Here is a 12,951-nt window from a genome sequence, read left to right as displayed (position 1 = left end):
GCTTCCAAAAACTAAACCTAAAAAGCAGGTAAGGCCAGGTTGGAATTCCCATGTGTCTGAATTTTTTACTAAGGCTCGAGAGGTGTCTCAGGAGTGGATATTGGCTGGGAGACCAAGATTTGGGCCTATTTATGAACATAAACGAGTTACAGATGCTCGATATAAGTATGCAGTACGTTTTATAACTAAGAATGAGCCAGCAATGAGAGCTGACTCAATGGCAAGAAAACTTGCTTGTAACAACACTTCTGACTTTTGGAAAGAAGTAAAATGCATCAAAACATGTAAGACATCTTTGCCGGGTGCGATTGATGGCACCTCTGGAACTCAGGACATTGTGGAGCTTTGGCGCCAGCACTACAGTAAATTGTTTAACAGTGTTCAGAGTGAGCCCTGTATTTTGAATGATGTGAAACATGTAGATGCAATATTGTCTCAGGAAGTGCTCAAAGCTATCACTAAACTGTCTAATAATAAGGCCAGTGGGCAGGATGGGGTTTTAGCTGAGCATTTAAGTGCAAGGTTAGCACCACTATCTATTTGTCTCACTGCTCTTCTTGTCCATGGTTTTTTTTTTACCTGATTCTTTGTTAACTGTCTTGTTGGTCCCTGTCATCAAAGACAAAACAGGGAAAGTTGGAAGCTCTGATAATTATAGACCTATAGCTCTGGCCAGCATAGTGTAAAAAATTGTTGAATCAATCCTGCTGGACAGGATCTCAAATGTTATTAAATCATCTGAAAACCAGTTTGATTTTAAGGCTATGCTAGACACAGACGTGTGTGTATGCTCTAAAAGAGATTGTTCAGAAATACAAGAGACAGAACTCTTCAGTTTTTATGTGTTTTTTAGATGCATCAAAGGCGTTTGACAGGGTGAATCATCGCAAATTATTTACGAAATTAATTGAAAAATGTGTACCTAAATATATTGTGCGCATTTTAATTTATTGGTATGTGCAGCAAACAATGCAGGTTAAATGGGGAAACAGTGTTTCTGCTCCATTTAGAGTTCGCAATGGAGTCAGACAGGGGGGAATCCTGTCTCCAGTTCTATTTAATCTGTATCTTGATGAACTGTCAACTAGGCTCAAAGCATGTAAAACTGGTTGTGTTGCTGGAAACATGGTTCTGAATCATCTAATGTATGCAAATTATTTAGTAGTCTTTAGTCCAAGCATTGCTGGTTTACAGGAGTTACTAAACATTTGCTCAGCTTATGGGGGGGAGCATGACATCAAATACAATGCAGCTAAGAGCTTGATTATGATCTGTAGGACCAAAGAGGACAGACATATGAAATATCCTGATTTTTATCTGTCAAATACTGTATTGAGTATGACATGTAAAATCAAGTATCTTGGGCACATCGTCACTGCAGATATGACAGACGATGATGATGTCTATGGACAATGCAGAATGTTGTATGCTCAGGCAAATACACTCATGCGTAAGTTTGGCTCCTGTACTGATGAGGTAAAGCTGACATTGTTTAAATCGTACTGTACACCCCTGTATACGGCTCACCTCTGGACTAACTATAGAAAAGCCAGTCTGCAAAGGTTGTAGGTGGCCTACAATGATGCCTTGTGTGTGCTTTTGAGGAGGCCACGATGGACTAGTGCTACAGAGATGTTTGTCTCTACACGAGTGAATACCTTACAGGCTGTACTAAGGACTTTGATGTACGGTTTTATTTGTACACTCAACAAGTTGGACAATGAAATCATAGTGGCACTCACAAATATACAATTCAGCTCCATACGATTCCAGTCAAGCATGTGGAAACACTGGTATGGCTGTCTTTTGAAACTGTGAATAATTATTGTTTCTTCTCTGTTTTGTCTGTCTTTTAAAATGGACTACGAGTCTGGAATAAAGTTTGAATTGAACTGAATTTTATTTATCTAAAATCTGGGTCTTTTAGCTTAGGGCTTGTGGCCAGTGATCACCTTAGTATTTCTTCTGTTTTTCTTGTTGCTTAATGCTGACAAATTATACTGTATTTGTTGTCTTTCTGATGACTGATTCTGTTTTTTTTTCTCTCTGTTTGAGGTGCGGCCCCATTCAGAGATGGGTGTGGTGTCTGTTTCTGAAACCCTCCTGCAGAGGGTCACCCCTTTGAGTCTGTTCTGCTTGAGGTTTCTTCCTCAGAGGGAGTTACCTTACCACTATCGCCTGTGTGCTTACTCTGGGGGTTGGTAAGGTTATACCTTACTTGTGTGAAGCACCTTGAGGCAACTTTGTTATAAATGAAAATTAATTAAATAAATTAATTAAATGAATCAAAAATAGCTTTTAAAAAATAAATATGACCACATCGATACCCGGACACCTGAATGAATCTAAATCTAAAACAAGTTCAAAGCGCAAGACTTTTGCAAGACTAGACACAGGAACGTGTAACTTATAGTGTCTAACTTATAACTTGTAACGCTATATTATCTATACTTTGATGAAACTGTGGCCTAACTCACATTTCAACTCAGTTAAATAACAACTTCATTTTTTTACAGCCTTGGTAATGTTAAAACTTTGGTAGCAGTCAAGCCTCACAGTGCTCTACTCACCTATGACAGAAAAATCTCTTTTCTAAAACTTAAAATTGTATTGTATAGTTGTTAGAGCATTCTTGTATTTCATGATTAGTGGCAACATACGTTGTTGGTGATATTCAATTTCTACTGGGCCTAATTAACATGTGTGACTTCCATGTAAAATAAACTATCCAGAGGAAATATGTATGATTGATGTAAGGTTTATATATAGCTTTAAATTAAAAATAATAATAATAAAAAATACACCTAACAGGCTACATCGTCATGTGCTCTTGTACCACTAGCGTACCAATGATTACAGAGTAGTTTGCTTGTGTTATTTCATTACTATTTTGATTGCATTTACTGACTTGACCTGGCAGAAACCCCTGTGATAACTATCAAATTCATTCATATCTATTTACTGTTTCCTAAACAAATTGCCCCCCCAAAAAAAATTCTTGCCTAAAAAGCTTACTTTAATTGTTTCAATAGAGTTCATAAGAAATCAAAAAGCAATTCCATCACCAAAACACCTGCACAATGGGCAGTGTTGGGAGTAATGCATTAATGCATAGTAAGACTATTACAGTAATGTACTACTCCTTGTTGTAATGCAGTAATGCAACGTAGTAAGGCATTAGCAATAACTTCTCAGTAATATTATACTTGTTACATACTTCAGTAATGTGTTCAGCCCTGTCTCACGGGTTTTTTTTGTGATACTGTCACAAAATGCTTCACATTTTCGTGGCACAGTCAAGTTTAAGTCAATATATTTAACTCTAACATAACCCTAACCAGAACCCCAACACCCCAGTCCACCGCTGCCCCCCCACCCCGCACTGCAGTGACATCCCAATTTTCATGATACCACCATGAAAACATCTTTTTACATAAAAAAAATTGTTGAAAACCAGAATTAATTACATCATTTTAAAATAGCTGTCATAGATAAAGGAAGCAGTTTAGGTACAACAACACAAATACAGCCTTTAAGAAAAGAAAAAACATTCCTGCAAAAAATATAATATGTTCATAAATGACCTCCGCTCAGTCATTTCTGTCAATAAAATAGCTTGGTCACTTGAAGGTTAAAATGGTGAGTGCATGGGCATACCTGAAAAAAAAAAAAATCAGCTTCCTTGCTACAATAAAGAAATAAAAAAAGCCAGACTAAAAGCATCAAATGTACCCTTGCCTGCGACTGGTCACTAATGCATTTTTCATGTTGCCTCTCACCATGCACTTTTTTCATCTTATGCCATTTACAAGGGTTGAACCATTGTGACTTTTTATCTCTAAAAGTTTTTAGCCAATCTGAATTCCTCTGTCAATAAGCTGGGAACCACTTCCCTACATTTACCAGAGTTTCAGTCACTCTGGATTATGAGTAAAAATGTACTGTGAAGAGGGGGAAAAAAACATTTCTCCTTTTTTCTCTAAGTGGAACTTCTCTGCATTCTAAAAAAAGAACTACTGTCTCAACAAGAAAAAATTATGCAACAGTTTGCACAGATTTTTTTAAATGTTATTTCAACTTAAGCTTTGGTCCCATCAAATAATAAAGCCATGAATAATGAGCCACATATGGATTTGTCAGTGATTATTCGAATAATGATCCACATATACACCCATTTTGGCGTCTCTTCACTGGCTTCCTGTCCTTGTGACATCAGATTTTAAGGTTCTGCTTCTAACCTATAGAACTGTTCACAGACTGGCACCTCCGTACTTAGCTGACCTAATTAAACCCTACGTACCAGCCTGGGCTCTGTGTTCTCAGGGTGCAAGTCTACTTTGTGTCCCTAGGGTGAATAAAAAGTCTGCGGGTCACAGAGCTTTCTCTTATCGTGCCCCTGTTCTGTGGAATGATCTCCCTGCATCAATGAAAGAGTCAGATTCTGTCGTGACTGTCAAGTCCAGACTTAAGACGAACTTATTTTCCCTATCATATGGCAAGCATACTGACATAGTATGTTACTATGCTTTTTACTCTTTTAAGTTCATTTTATTTATCTAAAATCTGGGTCTTTTAGTGATGCTTAGGGCTAGTGGCCAGCGATCACCTTAGTATTTCTTCTGCTGTTTTTCTTGTTGCTTAATGCTGACAAATTATACTGTATTTGTTGTTTTTCCAATGTCTGATTGTTTTTACTCTCTGTTTGAGGTGCAGCTCTATCCTGAGATGGATGTGGTGTTTGCTTCTGCTGCCCTCCTGTCCTGTGCACCGGCAACATTTCCTGTATATTCGTTTTCGTAAATTGTTTTGTTAAATGTGTCGGTAGCATGGCCCAAGCCGAGGGTCACCCCCTCTGGTCTGCCTGCGGCTTCTTCCTCAGATCATCAGAGGGAGTTTTTCCTTACCACTGTCGGCTGTGTGTTTGCTCTGGGGGTTGTTAAGGTTAGACCCAGTGCTTAATTTGTAAAGTGGGAGGTCCCGGAGCGCAGAGGATGGGTGGCTCCGGTGCAGAAAAACAAGAAGGGCGGGGGGGGGGCTTGCGAACAATGCTGTGCACCACACTTAAAATAAACTGCACACCCACACAAACACACACACACACACCTTCACAAATGACACTAACACCCTGCCTTTTCCTCAAAAATTACTACATTTATGTTTGCTGTCTGTCTCTGTACTTTTCTGTCACTTTTGCGCTCTTTTTCATACTTTTCCCTCGTTTCAAAAGTCACGGAATGCACTTTACCATAATATATGCAACATATAGCATACTGTTGGAAAGCACGGGTTCTTGGCTTGCTGTGAGTGTTGAAATTTTTCAGAGTGAGGGCTTACATGAGAACTTACGGTAATGAGAATCAGCGGCGCACTAGTGTGAAGCTTCCGTGTTTTTCCTCTGCGTTATGACATCACAGGTTACGTTTACCGTAATACACCATATATCATTGGAAAGCCCTTGGTGTTAGCTTAACAATGCACTTTGATACATATGGAAAATATGGCGTGGGCACCATCGCCGTAGATAAAGGGATAAATAGCTGGCAGAGCCAACGTCAGAGGTTCCGGAGCACGCGTCCGAGGTTCCGGAGCACGCTCCGGCTTGCTCCCCCTCAAATTAAGCCCTGGTTAGACCTTACTTGTGTGAAGTGCCTTGAGGCAACTTTGTTGTGATTTGGTGCTCTATAAATGAAAATAAATAAAATTAACTGAAATTAAAACTGTATAAATCTATCACGTATCCGCTATGAAGAAGCCTCTAAGTACCTCGCATGTGCCAAGTGTCAGCCTCTAATGAGTCACGACTGACCTGTCATTTGAGCCCTGTCCAGCCTTAAATGGCGTGTGTCGCTGCATATAATCCACATCAAGCCACTTATCATCCATGTAGCGCCATGTAACGGGATATTGGTGCACGTTTAGGCATGGGTTTGGTCCACACCTCCAGCCCTCCTACACTTGGTCCCTTTAAAGTGTGGGTTTTCAATTCACCGCATCAATTCAAGATGTTGTCACATTTTTTTAAACACAGTCTAAAAAAAGACGCTCCTGCACAGTCCGGCTGGTCTGCGCATCCCTGCTGTTCACTTGTGTTACAGAGTCATGAAATGCAGCAGTTCTGGGTGTGCACCCAGCTCTCTGTGACCAACAAAAAAAAAGATACCACAATGAGGTGGCCACTTTAATTATATACACCTGCAACTGTCTGGATCACCCCCCCCCCCCAAAAAAAAACACAACACAAAACATATCCATAACCAGACCAGCTAGAACCAAACCATGGGTTCCTGGACAGTCGCCTCTGCGCTTCTATTTGCTGGCTTTATTTCTTCTGCGGCTTACATTCATTTTGACACCAGTGATACAACTTTTAACTTTGTATTCATCTGTTATTTTCTGTAAAATTCCTCTTTTGCACGCTCACATTCTGCGTAATTGATCATCTTCAGTGTGAGTGATTGCGCCAGTGCACACACAGCACAGCTCATCTGATCCATTACAACAAGATGTTAAAACTATCATAAACATACTTTTATAGCTGCTTATAAGAAGAAATGAACATGCAACTGTTTTACCAAGGTTTTGCAATCTAAACATTACAAATAATTACCTTTTAGGCTGTTACAAATATGTTCTCCACCTCAGCTCAGAAGACAGAGGGAAAAAGCTCTAAATTAAATGGTCCTCGGTGATTCCAGAAGTGATTAGAAGTGTTTTCAAAATCCAAAATCCAACAGAAAATGATTAATCCGCTACCAAATAATTATTTTATATCCAGTGTCCAGCGCACAAAGCAGGTGGGATTGTAGTGAGCAAGAGGGCTGAGCCTGTCCAAAATAGCCTGTCCTGTCCTTGCATCCGCCAGGTGCTTGGATAATGGGCTTTTAACAGCCTCATCCTCACCACAAACATGCCTTTAAAATCCATGTTTGTCCTCGTAGTACCTCATACACAAACTACCCCACGCTGTTGTTGCTAAATTTTGAACTTCTTGAAATTAGAGCCACGCTCAGAGATGAGCCTCGTTAGCTGAATATTCTGCTTCTAAGAGCCACTATTCTCCCATGATTGTTGAATAACTGGACTCGTACCAAAAAAACATGCTACGTGGCTCATTATTTATCCTTCATTATTCGGTGGGAGCAGGGTTTTAGTTATTTCAACTTTCAACTGAGTTAATGCCACAATACTTCTCTAGTTAATTTGAAATTACCTTAATTAAGCTGAAATAATATGCAAATTGTTACATCATTTTTTCTCGTTGAGACAGCGGTTCATTTTTTAGAGTGTGGAGAAGAGTTGCACAACAGACAGGAACTCTGTAGCACATGTGCAAACTAGAGTCTCTGCTTGTTCTTCAGAAAGGATTCTTATATTCCAAAAACACACAAGTTGGATATGCATTAGACAACATATTGGATGTTATTTGATGCACTTTGGACAGAAGAAATCCTCAGATGGACAAACTGCTGGCCCTCAGCAACATGGGAAGTTAACAGTGGATTTATGCAGGAAGCCCTGTGCGTATTACAGCCTGTGGTGAGTACCATAAGGATTCCAAAAATAGGTAGGATGAACAAATAAACATCTGTTGGATATAACATACTTGGTGTCATTTGAAGAATTCGTGCGTGAAATCTGTTTGTGTGTGTTGTTTTTACCGTGTGGCTGACACCACACACTGTATAACAAAACCTGTCAGATCTATGATTTTTTTTTTATCTCCACGTGTGTGGTCTCAGGTTTTGGAAACCTACAGATAATTTTAAAATCCTGCGGTCGACAACACTGTGATATAACCATTCATGCACAGTGTAGGATCAAAGGTAACCCAGAGAGTTTTCACTTTATCACTGTGATGAATAACACAAGAGTCCAAGCTTAATGTTAGCTGATCAAATTGCTGTCTGTATCACAGGACCAATGATCATCATCTTGGTCTTGTTGGAATTTAACAAGAAATTGGCTGGATGTACAATTTTTCACTGAAGCCAGACAATCCTCTAAAGTCCTAGTGTGGGCGAGAGTATCTGTGTTTATTGGCATGTAAAGCTGAGTGTCGACAGCATAGTAACTAAAAGTAATCTACAATGTTGGAATATCTGACCAAGAGGTGCTATACATAGAGAAAATTGCAGCGGGCCTAATAAGGAACCCTACAGTATAACATATTATATTGGAACAAAATCTGAAGCAATGCTGTTATACAAGACACAATGAGAGCGATGAGATAAGTAAGATGCCAACAATGAGAAAACATGGCCAGTAATACCAAAATAACTCTCAAACCTATCCCGTAATATAAGATGATCAACCGTGTCAAATGCAGCACTGAAATCTAACAATAGCAGCACTACGGTGGCATTCAGGGAGACAGACACCCTCTCTACTTTTAAGATTAGGCTTAAAACTTTCCTTTTTGCTAAAGCTTATAGTTAGGGCTGGATCAGGTGACCCTGAACCATCCCTTAGTTATGCTGCTATAGACGTAGACTGCTGGGGGGTTCCCATGATGCACTGTTTCTTTCTCTTTTTGCTCTGTATGCACCACTCTGCATTTAATCATTAGTGATCGATCTCTGCTCCCCTCCAGAGCATGTCTTTTTCCTGGTTCTCTCCCTCAGCCCCAACCAGTCCCAGCAGAAGACTGCCCCTCCCTGAGCCTGGTTCTGCTGGAGGTTTCTTCCTGTTAAAGGGAGTTTTTCCTTCCCACTGTAGCCAAGTGCTTGCTCACAGGGGGTCGTTTTGACCGTTGGGGTTTTACATAATTATTGTATGGCCTTGCCTTACAATATAAAGCGCCTTGGGGCAACTGTTTGTTGTGATTTGGCGCTATATAAAAAAATTGATTGATTGATTGATTGATTCAAATCCATCACAAGCAGATCATTCACCACTTTAGTATATACTGCCTCTGTGGAGCACTGCATTCTAAATGCAGACTGCAGCAGCTCAAAGAGGATATCGTCAGCAAGATAATCCACAAGCTGCCATGAAACCATTTTTTTCACAAATTTTAGAGCAAAAGGATAGAGTCAATATTTATCTGTAATTTTTCAATGAATTCGGATCTAAGTTTCTTAAGAATAGGTTTGATCACTGCAGATTTAAGACATGTAGGAACTGAATCCAATGTTAGGGATAGGCTAATAATATTCACTGTAGTGGGCACAAGTGTGGCCACAGAGTTCACGAGTTGAGACAGCATTAACAGTGAAATGGTGTGAAAATTAGTAAATCTCTGCTTCCAAGCAGAGACTGTGCCTACATCAGTTACAGGATCTAACATATCCCGCATGTATCAAACATATTCCAGCATGACTGAAGCATGCTGGGATATGTTTGACCTAATAGCTTCTATTTTCTCTTCAAAATAACCTAACAATTCTGGAAAACAATGGAATTGGGGTTGTATGTAGTCCTGGAATTGTCTAGGTGAAGTAAAATTTGCTAATGGTTCATCATTGGGGTCAACATCTCAACATCATTGAGGTTATAGACTAAAATTTTAAAAAGGAGAAAAAGTAATAATTCACTGATTTACATCAAACCTGGCACAGATATGGACATAGGTTGTGGAATTGCTGAAGCGAGGTCAAATTTGCCAAAGGTGAATCATTACATTCAAGGTCACTGGAGTCAAAGGTCAAATTTGCCAAAGGTGAATCATTACATTCAAGGTCATTGGAGTCAAAGGTCAAAATTTTACTTTGTCCACTAAACGTGGGACGTGGAGGTGGGTTCCACAATCGACGAGCAAGATAAAATTTGCCAGAGGTCAGTCACTGGGGCCAAGGTCATGTTTGCCTGTCTGCTTGGTGGCCTCCTCCTCCCAGGTCCTTGTGCTCTTTTTAACTGAACTTGGTACAAGTGTGTCTCAAAAAATTAGAATATCATGAAAAAGTTCAATATTCCTTATAATTACGGTCTACAGCTCCAAAAAATAGAAAATGCATATCTCAAAATGATAGAATATTTTATTTCAAGTCACTATTTATGCAGTATGAACACCATGAATCTCTTAAATCTGGATTAGTACACACAACCACAATCATGGGGCAGACTGCTGAAGTGACTGTTGTCTAGAACATACTCACGGACATCTTCCACATGGAGGTTAAGCCAACGAAATTCAAAGAATATTCATGGAAAGTAGACTGGAGGGGAAGAGTGTGGTTGGAAAAGATGCACAAGCAACAGGAATGACCACAGCCTTGAGAAGATTGAAAAACAAATCCAATTCAAGAACTTGGGGGAGCTGCAGAAGAAGTGAACTGAGGCTGGAGTCAGTGCATCAGGCAGACACATGTCAAGGAAGTGAGCTACAAGTGTTGTATTCCTGGTGCCAAGCTACTCCTGAACCAGAGACGATGTCAGAAGCTTCTTACCTGGGCTAAGGGGAAAAAGAACTGGACTGTTACGCAGTAGTCTAAAATCCTTTTTTCGGATAAAAGGACTTTTTTTTATTTCATTTGGAAATTAAGGTCCCAGAGTCTGGAGGAAGAGTGGGCAGGCACAGAATCCAAGTTGAAGTCCAGTGTGAAGTTTCCACTGTCAATGATGATTTGTTGCCATGTCATCGTCTGGTGCTGATCCACTGTGTTTTATCAAGTCAAAAGTCAAAGCAGCCATCTACTAGGAGGTTTCAGAGCACACCATGCTTCCATCAGCTGACAAGCTTTATGGAGATGCTGATCTCCTTTTACAGCAGGACTTGGCATCTGCTAAAACTATTAGAAACTTTTAATGTAAAGTGCTTTATAAATTCCATGAATTATTATTATTATTATTATTATTATTATTACTGGACTTGATTGAACCCATAGACAATACCTCAGAGAAATGAAATGAGTGAAACATTTTAATTTCTACGTATTGAAATCAGAATATGGAAAATCTTCACTGTCTGAAATACCTTACAAGAAATATTGAACTTTTTCACAATATTCTGATTTTAAGTGTCAGTGTCTGCCATCACTGTGGAAGAACCTGTAGATACAGAATTGACCTTCACAGCCATCTGAGAACCCATGACTGTAACAGAAGGGAGGCGTATGGTCATCATCTGAAGCGATGGAAAACCAAGAGAGGGTATCATTGTGTATCCCAGCTTTTTAATACTTTTTACTGCTTAATGTGTGTTGCATTAATCAACTTTTCTTTGTCGTTCCCCTACCTCAAATTGACATAACAACCTACATGTTTGTTTGATAAGATTACTAGCCCCAAGACTTGTTATTATTTTCATGTATTTGGCTTCCCTAACCCTAACTCACCTGATTTTAAGACTACAACCCAAAACAGACCCAGTTGTGCCCTAGTTTAGACAAAAGATATTGCTTCACATCCCACTTTAGTTATGTAGAAATTTCAATTAAATAAACACATTTTTTTATGGCTCATTTGGGGGGGAGGGGGTTGCATACTCCTTCCGGTCTGACTAAGCCCCTGGGCTTCCCTGCACAGTCTGTGAGCTGGAAGAATGTAGAACTCATGTATTTATGTGGGAAGTGCTACCTTATAAACAGGTAACAAGGTTTTATCCATGCTTTTATCTTGTGCGATCCTCTGAAGCAGATTTTGTACATATCTTAAGAAAAACAAAAAAGAAAGCTCTTTATTAGTTTATTAGCATTTTTATTAGCATTTTCCCTCACTGTGGATGTGCTGCTGTTCTGTATGTAGCTGCTGTCAGCTCTGCACTAACACAGCCAGATGATACAGCCAGATTTTGAATAAAAAGCAAAGAATAAATATGGTTCTAAAACTCAACCGTGGGTGAGCTACTTCTTTGTTGTGCCTCCACCGTGCTGAGACAGTGAACGCAAACTTTTCTAAACTGCTCAGAGTTGCTGCACAAAACAGCGGACTAATTGCTCACTACGTCCAGCTCTGACATTTACTCATACCCAGGGTTCTAGCTATAGTGGGCGGCGCCCAGTACTGCAAATTTCCACTGGCCTCTCGGGTTAAAATTGGCTGTCCTGCCCAGCATAGATTTTACAAAAAAATGAACTGAAATGTTGCTGAAAAATGAGCCAACTCTATCGTATTTCAAGCTTATAGAGTGGTACTTTTGTTTTATTTTTCAATTTCTACCAAACAATTAAAGAAATAAGAAATATTTTTCTCTTTTTCTTTGTATCTAAGCCGCAAACAGCAGAGAGATCAGCATTCAGCTGCTTTCAACGCTCTGTGAAGCCACAGAACACTGAAAGCAGACCACAGCAGAAAACACTGTGCGTCTCTATTCGCTCTGACTTAAAGAAAAAAAAAATCCTCCATAAAAATGTTTCATAATCCAGAGTTGCTTCTGTGTTGGCAGATGATGATACACTCAGAAGTTTAAGGTTTATTTTACAGTTTAAAGGCTCTCTGTTTCCAAAAAGCTCAGAGATGGTGAGGGCGAGGGGGCAGAGGAGAGAGAGCGAGAGGAGACGAGGAGCGGGGGAACAGCCTCAGTGAATCAGTGAAAGTGAAAAACTGACAATCAAATCAGTCCAGGTTCAGTTCTTGTTCAAACAAGACAATTAGAGGTTATACTGTTTAAAAAAAAAAGTAATGCTATCCAACTCAAACATGTTGGAAAAAAAAACCCATCATGACAGAAAAACTCTGCCTGCTTCACAGGATTAAAAGGTACAATGTATCATTTTTGAAGAAGAGAGCAAATGCTATAAGAAACATTTAATAAAGAACTTTGGTATTACAACATAAATGTCATTTTTTTGTGTATTATTCTTTCTTTCAATGTATCTAAAACCACTCAAAATAAGTTAAAATAGGGCTTGCCAATAATGTTTTAGAGGTATAAAACCCTATAGCTTCAGTGGGCTCTGCCCCCTTGACCCATCGTGCATCACAATCACTTAATTTATCCAACACTAAAATGGTTCTAGCTAGAACCCTGCTCATACCAGTCCTTGATAACACTGGGATCTGGTTTTGCACCCG

General features: G+C 39.5%; 1 protein-coding gene across 4 annotated transcripts in view; it reads right to left on the bottom strand.

Moving 5' to 3' along the window:
* The window catches only part of LOC117523099 (stromal membrane-associated protein 1-like), a 496,829-nt gene that overhangs the window by 384,477 nt on the left and 99,401 nt on the right, over positions 1–12,951 (bottom strand). The window lies entirely within an intron of this gene.

This window comes from Thalassophryne amazonica, chromosome 13 (assembly GCF_902500255.1).
Source record: "Thalassophryne amazonica chromosome 13, fThaAma1.1, whole genome shotgun sequence".
Lineage (NCBI taxonomy): Eukaryota > Metazoa > Chordata > Actinopteri > Batrachoidiformes > Batrachoididae > Thalassophryne > Thalassophryne amazonica.
The sequence above is the reverse complement of the archived record's forward strand: the minus strand, read 5'-3'. Positions and strand labels throughout refer to the sequence as shown.